The following is an 8,341-nucleotide window of genomic DNA, read 5'->3' as shown; positions in this document are numbered from 1 at the left end:
GAGCTTTATTTCCGACCAGGACAATTTTAGGGGTCTACATTTGTGTCTTGCTTTGTGGCTGAAACTTTTAACACTTTTTAAGTCCTCAAAACAGAGGCAAAAAAGAGGTATTAGTATGTTAAATTCAATGGAAAAACAAAAGAAAAGAGTGCTTGAAAATTGACCTAAATTTTGTACAAAATTGTGAAGCACTAGAAAAACATTTTCACTAGTATACCTCTTGTTTTGTGGAATTATTTTGGCAGCAGTTTTACTTCTTTAAATCCGAGATTAATACATGTTTAAAAGGCATTAAAATCCTGTACAAAAAGAAAAAGAAAAAGTGCAAAAGAATTTACAAAAAGAATCACAAAGAAAAAGTACAAGAAAAAGCCAAGGAGTAGAAAATTGTGTGTGGTGTGCTCTCGGATTTTGGTTTGTATTGTTTGTTTGAAAGCTGTCCAGCCACATAGAACTTGTTCTTGAGTCTTATTTTTTTTTTTGTAATCATAGATTTTGTTTTGTAATCTACTCTAGTGCCATTGATAGGTTTTTCCTTTGTGTGCTAACCTTTCCTTGGTGCCTTAATTTTTGCTTGTCTTTGATTGGAACTCTTCCTAGTTTTGTCTCATTAATTTTCACCAATTGGTATAGCTTTTCCTAATTGTTATTTTTCAGTTTTATCACTAATAATCCAGCAACTTAAGGTGTGTTGAGTGCTTCTTGAAGGTGTGGAAGGCCAAGTTACAAAGGAAGCCAACATTGGAAGGTTTTGTGGTGACCTAGGGAACTTGCTTCTCTATTGGTGGAAGAACTTTGGGAAACTAAACACCTAGGAGTGACCAACATCAAGGTTGCTTCTAAAAGAGGAGTGACCAACATCAAGGTTGCTTCTAAAAGAGGAGTGACACACTTGAGAGGGCTGCACATTGGTGGCTGAATTGGAGGAAAAAGGAGCAACAAAATCTTGAGAAAATTTTTGTGAAAACAAGGAATTAGTAACAATATAGTGACGAAAATTTTGCTTTCAAAAAAATTTCCATTTATAAATCTGTCACTAAAATTGTCACTAATTAGTGGCTGAATTTTGTTTCTAAAACTTTTGGTGCAGCCATTAATTTCATTTCAAGTAAATTTGCATTTCATTTGAATGTGAATTTACAATTTATTTGGTGTAAATTTGCATTTCATTTGGTGTAAATTTACATTTCATTTCTTGTAAACTTTTTAATTCTCATTTTTTGTACAAGGCCTTTATTAAGGAGTGTCTTGGAGTGCCTTTGGTGTATCTCCATCTCTCCTTAAGTGTTCAAAGTAGTAAATCCGTGTAGTACTTGTGAGAGGGTCCTTGGAAATCCTTGGTATTTTCCAAGCTCTTACATAGGTTTACTTGCTTAAAACGCCTAGTTTATGTTTTCTTGTCTTTATGTTTTCATGCCATTTATGTTTTAAGCAATTTATGTTTTCAAGAAATTTATGTTTTCAAGTCTTGATTGCATTGCTTAATTGTACACATTAGGCACTTGCTTGTTATTTTTCTTTTGAAAAGAACTTTGTGAAAACATTTTGTGCAAGGCAAAGTACAAAGGGGTTTAGAGATTTTTACTTGAAGAGGCTTGGTTATTAAGTGGCTCGATAGTAGCTCACCTCCCTCCATAGTTCAATTTGTACTCTTAGACCTCTAAGTGTCAAGTCTAAGCACTTCAAAAATATTATTTTCTTAAAATCTATTTTTGTGTGAAGAGAAAAAAATCTTGTTGTTTAAAATGTCTCAACAATCCAACTATAGTGGAAGTGATAGCTCTCCTAAAAGCATTTCTTACTTAACAAAAGAGCTAAAATCACTTAAACTATGGAAGAAGCAAGAGGTCTTTCAAAAAGAGAAGGAGAAAATTGAAAGAGAGGCCAAACTTGCTATCCTAGAAGAGAAGTTGAGAATTCTTAAACAAGAAGAAGAAAAATTGAAAGAAGACATGAGAAAACACAAAAGAAGAAGACAAATGAAAATCAAAAGAAAAGAAGAAATAGAAAAAAAGAAAGAACTTTGTGTAGGGAAGAGTAAAGAGGAAGAAATATCCTCTAAAGGATTTGTGACTAAAGAGAATTGTTTTAGTACTAAAAATCCTATGAAAAAATTCTCTTTATTCATAAAGATCTTAACTCTTGCCCTCATTCTGCCACTAGTCTTGAGGAAGAGATTCATAAATCCATTATTTTGAAAGAAAAAGAGTCTCAACTTCAAGATTTGGTGAAGGAGAAGTGGACTTCACTTAGTTTCACTTCTCATGCTACTTCCTTGGTGGTGTCCGAGGTAGATAGTCTTCCTTTGTGTAGGACTTTTCCTACCTTAGTTGTTTCAATAATGCACCCAATTTATGGAATATATTATTTGTTGGATATAATATATGAACCTTCAAGGTTCCTTGTGACAAATTCTTTTCATAACTATCCAACAAATAATATAATCCAAAATTGTTTAGGAAATTTCTTAGTATTATTTTCCTTATTTTCTAGGAAATTCCTAGGTTACCACATAGGGTACTTTAGGCAAGATGTTCTAGTTTTTAGGATTAAGTCTTTAGTGTGTTATAGTCTTAGTTTTAGCACTTTCTTAGGGTTTAGTAATATACCTAGACTATGTTTAGGAGAGAATCCTATTCATTATTTTAGAAGGTCTAGTATCATTAATTTCTTTAGGTTCTATGAAAGGATTCCTCTTAGGATATACCTTTCACATTTATTGATTGACAATATCACCTCTAATGAATGGTATTATATATTTGTAGGTGTGGATGATCATCATGAAGACCCTCGAGATTTGAGGTCAAATCCTTTTCAAGAGGGAGAGGATGATAGACTATGGCCAAGGCCAAGGAATCCAAGAGGAGATACATTAAAAGAACCAAGAGGAATGGGATGATTTTGAAGACCTTTTTCATATGTTGTAAATATCTTGTATATAGTTCTCTTGTATAGGCTCATTTTTGTCTTTGTATTTATGAGGCACTTTAGTTTCTTTTATTAGTCATTACATATTGATTCTAGGGTGGGTTACTTGGAGAGTTTGACACCATTTAACCTCTTTTGTTGATACACTCATTTTCTATTTTTCCAGTAGTAGAAGTGGGGTGGCATTTAGCAATGCTTGAAGGTGTGACTAGTAATTGGGCCAGAATTGGGCCTAGGCAAAATTTTACATATTGGACTCATTTTGCACCTAATTTTTCATAGATTTGATTTAGCTAGGTCTCATCATCATTGGATGAACCTAACTAAACCAAATCAAACATTTTTGAAATAATCAAAGTGAGCAAAATAGGACCTTGGCCGCCCACCTTTGCCTAGCTCTTTGTCTTGGCCAAATTGCTTATCCCTTCTCAAAGTTGAGAAGCTTGTGCTACAAGCTTCTCCTAGCTTGCTTCCCAAGCAAGCTAAGTGAGAAGCTTGCTCCACAAGCCTCTTAACTAGCTTAGATGGTCAAGCCAACCAAACCATGGTTCACTTGAACCATGGTTAAGGTTAGCTTGCTCCATAAGCTACCTACTTCTATAAATTTGTAAACCTTTTATTTTCCCTCACTTTGGATGAATGAAATCAGAATTTCTAAAAGAATTCTCTTTTCTCAAAGTCTCAAAATCGTGGAGAACAAGTTCTCCCTAGTTCCTTCACAAAGGTTTCCACCTTTGTGCCTTGGAGCCTCCATCTTCTACTTTTTCAAGGAGTAACCGAGCACTCCTTAGTGCTTCTTCACCATTGGAGCTTCTTCAAAGGTGTTTCTTCATCATTGGAGTGTCTAACCTCAAGAGAAGAAAGGGACTTAGCATGGTTCAACTTGAAGAACATCAATCTTCTCCAAGTAGTTCCATCAGGGATAACCATTCTTAAACAAAAGGAATTTCTTCTCAGCTAGGGTTTGTGACAATTGGGAACTAGCAAGCAACAGATTTACATAATGTTGAATGAGTCAAAATAATAAGGGGATTGTTTATAGTGAAGCCTCATAAACACAGTGAAATTTTAAGAGTAAATGATCAACCAAGTGATTTTGAACTTCTCTTTTTTAACCTAAAAGCTAATCTCATCATATCATGCAATTTGTGTTTCTAATATTTATTTCCAACACCTTTTAGCATTGCTTGCAAACCAAATCTTAGTGATCTTTTCCAATGTGATGTGTTTAGGAGTAGGGTTATAGGTCAAGCAGTTGCTTATTTCCATTAATGGCAATGAAGGGATGTTTTTGTATTTCTTTATGTGGAAATATATTTTTTAAGAAGAGCATTATGTTATATCTTATTGTGTACAAGTATTCACACATGTATCACATTGGTAAGTATTATTCACTTTTGAGTTGAAACTCTGATGAATAAGACTTTCGTTCCAATGGAGACTTTTTGTGCTTCTAAACAAATATTCATTCTTTTGTTCCAATAATGTGTGAATTTATTTGTATCTCATTAGATAATTCTTTATATTCCATTAATTGTTTCTACTTTGCCATTCTCTATGTTGTTGGGATTGTGAATGAGTTTGGACCTAAAAGCAATGGTGTTGTCACTTGCATTTTTAGCTTATATTCACAAGGGGGGTCTGGGAGAATGGGTCACCAAGCTCTTGTGTTTGGCTTGACAAGAGTTGCGATTGCTTTATTGGTGATGTCTTTTTTGTTGGGGTTATATGTGTGGGATGACAAGAAGCATATGAGGAAAAAGCTTGAGACTTTTGATCATTTTGATTTTGACCCTAAGGAACAAGGGTCTAGGCGTAGGTTGAGACCCAATATAGGGTCTATTTGGTTGAAAGATTGAGAAATTTGAGAAGGCTACTAATAAATTTTCATCCAAGAGATTCATTGGGAGTGGTGGATTTGGGTTAGTGTTCAAGGGAACCCTGTCTGATGGGACTCTGATGGCGGTTAAAAGGATCTTGGAATATGATTTTCAAGGGAAAGTTGAGTTTTGTAATGAGGTGGAGATTATTAGCAACCTGAAGCACATGAATCTAATGCCTCTTAGGAAATGTTGTGTGGCTCAGGAGAATGAGAAATATGATGAAAGGATCATCTCTTTATGTCAACGGAATCTCAAAAAGCAAAAGGGTCATTGACTTAGTCTTAGAGGAAAAATATAATCTTGAATGTGGTAAAGGGGTTCGCCCATTTGCACCATGGAGTTAAACCTACGATTTACCACATGGATATTAAAAGTTTAGAATAAATTATATATACAAATAAATATTATATTTGAATATATAAATTATACTTAAAATTTGTATAAATAAATATTTTTAAATGAATAAATTATATTTTAGGTTTATGATAAATAATTAATATTGTAGTCAAATGTTATTTTTATTTATTGATAATTTATTTTAAAAATAAAAAATTTAATTTATAAATAATTATGATAAATAAAAAATAAAATTAGATAAGAAATTAAAAAAAATATCAACCTTTATATATTAAACATGAACTTTATTTATACGACAATGTTTTTAGGAACTTTTCTTTAATAAGAGAGTTTGTAAAAATAAAATTTACTTTTTATCTAATTTAATTTTATTTATCATGATTATTTATTAATTAAATAATAGTAATTTAAAATCAATTATCAATAAATAAAATATTTCTTTTTACAATATATAATTTGTTTTTTTTAAATATATATATATATATATATATATATTTTTGTGTTCGATATGGTAGGCTCTTTTCTATTACTATCAACTCGGAGGCAACCGTGGCAGACATGTTCTTTGGTAGAGGGGGTGGTGTTGAGTGGAATTGGAGGTGGAGAAGGCCTTTATTTCAGTGGGAATTGGAACAGTTGGATCTATTAGTTTCTGATCTTCGTGGTTTTCAGGTTCAAGAGTATACTCATGATTCTTGGAGATGGAAAGTTGATTCAGATGACAAGTATTCTGTCAAGTCAGCTTATCATGTTATTGTCAATGATTCTCTTTTTGCTGAAATACCATTACACAGGTTTATTTGGTGTCGTTTGGTGCCCTATAAGGTCTCTTGTTTTGTCTGGAGGGTATTGTTAGATAGATTCTGTGACACCCTCTACCCCATTATTAATATACAACAAATGTAACAATAAAATATTTCTTCTTTTCTTCTTTTTGGGTAAATAAAATCTTTCATAGTTTAATAACATCTTTCATGTATAAAATAATTGTTTCAAATATTATAAGGTAGAAGATTCACATTCGTAACTCATAAATCATAACTCTAGTGTAGAAATTATAAAAGAAAAGTGGTTAAGACTTCAATATAATTTAGTGGAAAACAAGAAATCATATATATACAAATAAAGGAAATATAAATTAACTCCAGTAAAGGTGGCAGTGCCTCCTAGTTAGGAATTAATTTATAACTTTAAAATCATATAATAAAATAGTATAACAAAGATGTACATTTTGATCTTTCCTCAAGAACGTTCAAAATTATATAAGAAGAGAAAATTAAAGCTTTTAAAACAATAACATCCCAAAAACAAGCCTAGCTATGCCCGATGTCACATCCTATCAGAGCATGCTCCACTGAAGCCTTAAGCCTCATCACCAACATCCCCATGATGCTGATTATCTACAACATAATTTAAAACATATACAAAAACAACAAGGGAGTGAGAAACATCTCACTCAGTTTCAGATGCAGAAATAAAGGTTAGATAGCACACACACACACAACAAATACAAGTCATATGTAAATAATACACATAAATAATCAATATCACATATATACTCATTTATCATGCTATGATGTCATGAACTCAACTCATAAATACATGCATGTGGCGCCATAAGGAAGTTTCACATATCATCACTGGTGACCCTAAGGCACACCTGCACAACTGTCGGTGACCCTAAGGTACACCTGGTTAGCATATCATCAACTGTCGGTGACCCTAAAGTACACCTGGTTAGCATATCATCAACTGTGTGAAGTCCCACATCGGTTAGGAAGGAGAACGAAGCATGCCATATATATGGGTGTGGATACCTTCCTTGTGTGGAGGCCTTTTGGGGTGGCATGCGTGCCATTGCCAGAAGCAAAACCGTGAGGCCGTGGGCCAAAGCGGACAATATCCACATGCGGGTTGCTTGGGCTGTTACATTTGGTATCAGAGCCGGGACCCGGGCCGGTGTGCCAGCGAGGGCGCTGGACTCCCTTGAGGGGGGGTGGATTGTGAAGTCCCACATCGGTTAGGAAGGAGAACGAAGCATGCCATATATATGGGTGTGGATACCTTCCTTGTGTGGAGGCCTTTTGGGGTGGCATGCGTGTCATTGCCAGAAGCAAAACCGTGAGGCCGTGGGCCAAAGCGGACAATATCCACATGCGGGTTGCTTGGGCTGTTACAAACTGTCGGTGACCCTAAGGTACACCTGGTTAGCATATCATCAACTGTCGGTGACCCTAAGGTACACCTTGTTAGCATCGTTGGTATGCGGCCTCAGCGGCACACCTGGAGTAATGTATGCATATGATGCATGTCATACATTCATTATTTCATGAACTCAACATTTAACTTATTACAAGATTTCATCAAGTATATCATGTCATTATTTGTCATAGTCTCATAATCATATCATGTCTCAATAGTCCATTCATATGTCTCATGTCATTTGTCCATATTTCACAAGGTCATGTCATAAATACTCCTCTTAAGGTCCGCATAGGTATTCACAGAGATCCAGAGAGCATTCTTTTTTATATTAAAACCCATTTATTATTAACATTAATTTCATATTCATTTATTACTTTCAACAAAGAACAAGGTAAAATAAATAGAAAATCGGACAGAACAACGACACCTTCAACAAAGAACAAAGTAGAATAAATAAAAAATCGGACAGAACAACGGCACCTTTAACAAAGAACAAAGTAGAATAAATAAAAAATCGGACAGAACAACGACATCTTTAACAAAGAACAAAGTAGAGTAAATAGAAATTTAAACAAAACAACGGCAAAGGATTGGGGGCCAATCCGACAAACAACTATCCAACAATTATTCCCACACCCCTGAGCGAGGTTCTCACTCCCCCCCTTACCTGGATAAGCGGAGTTGGAACTTGGGCAGGGTCTCCTCCTCTGGATCCCCTCTTTTTCTTTCCCTCTCTCTCTCTTTCTTTCTTTCTCTCTCTCTCTCTCTTCTCTCTCTCTCTCTTTCTCTTTTCTTTCTCTCTCTAAAATTTTCACTTCTTCTCCTCTGTACCAAATTTTCACCCCCTGCCCCTATTTATAGGCCTCCTGGCGCAACTGGAACGGCCGTACTGATTTCGGAACGGCCCGTTCCGGATCCTTCAAACGTGGGCAAATTTCTCAACTGGAACGGCCCGTTCCAAAATCGGA

At 34.7% G+C, this 8,341-nt stretch overlaps 1 pseudogene; it reads left to right on the top strand.

Moving 5' to 3' along the window:
• The first annotated feature begins 1,748 nt into the window (after nt 1-1,748).
• Nucleotides 1,749-5,256, top strand: LOC114915688 (putative receptor-like protein kinase At1g11050 pseudogene; annotated as a pseudogene).
• Nucleotides 5,257-8,341: the final 3,085 nt, after the last annotated feature.

This window comes from Cajanus cajan, chromosome 11 (assembly GCF_000230855.2).
Source record: "Cajanus cajan strain Asha chromosome 11, NIPB_CcT2T_4, whole genome shotgun sequence".
Lineage (NCBI taxonomy): Eukaryota > Viridiplantae > Streptophyta > Magnoliopsida > Fabales > Fabaceae > Cajanus > Cajanus cajan.
This window is presented reverse-complemented; position numbering and strand designations above follow the sequence as displayed.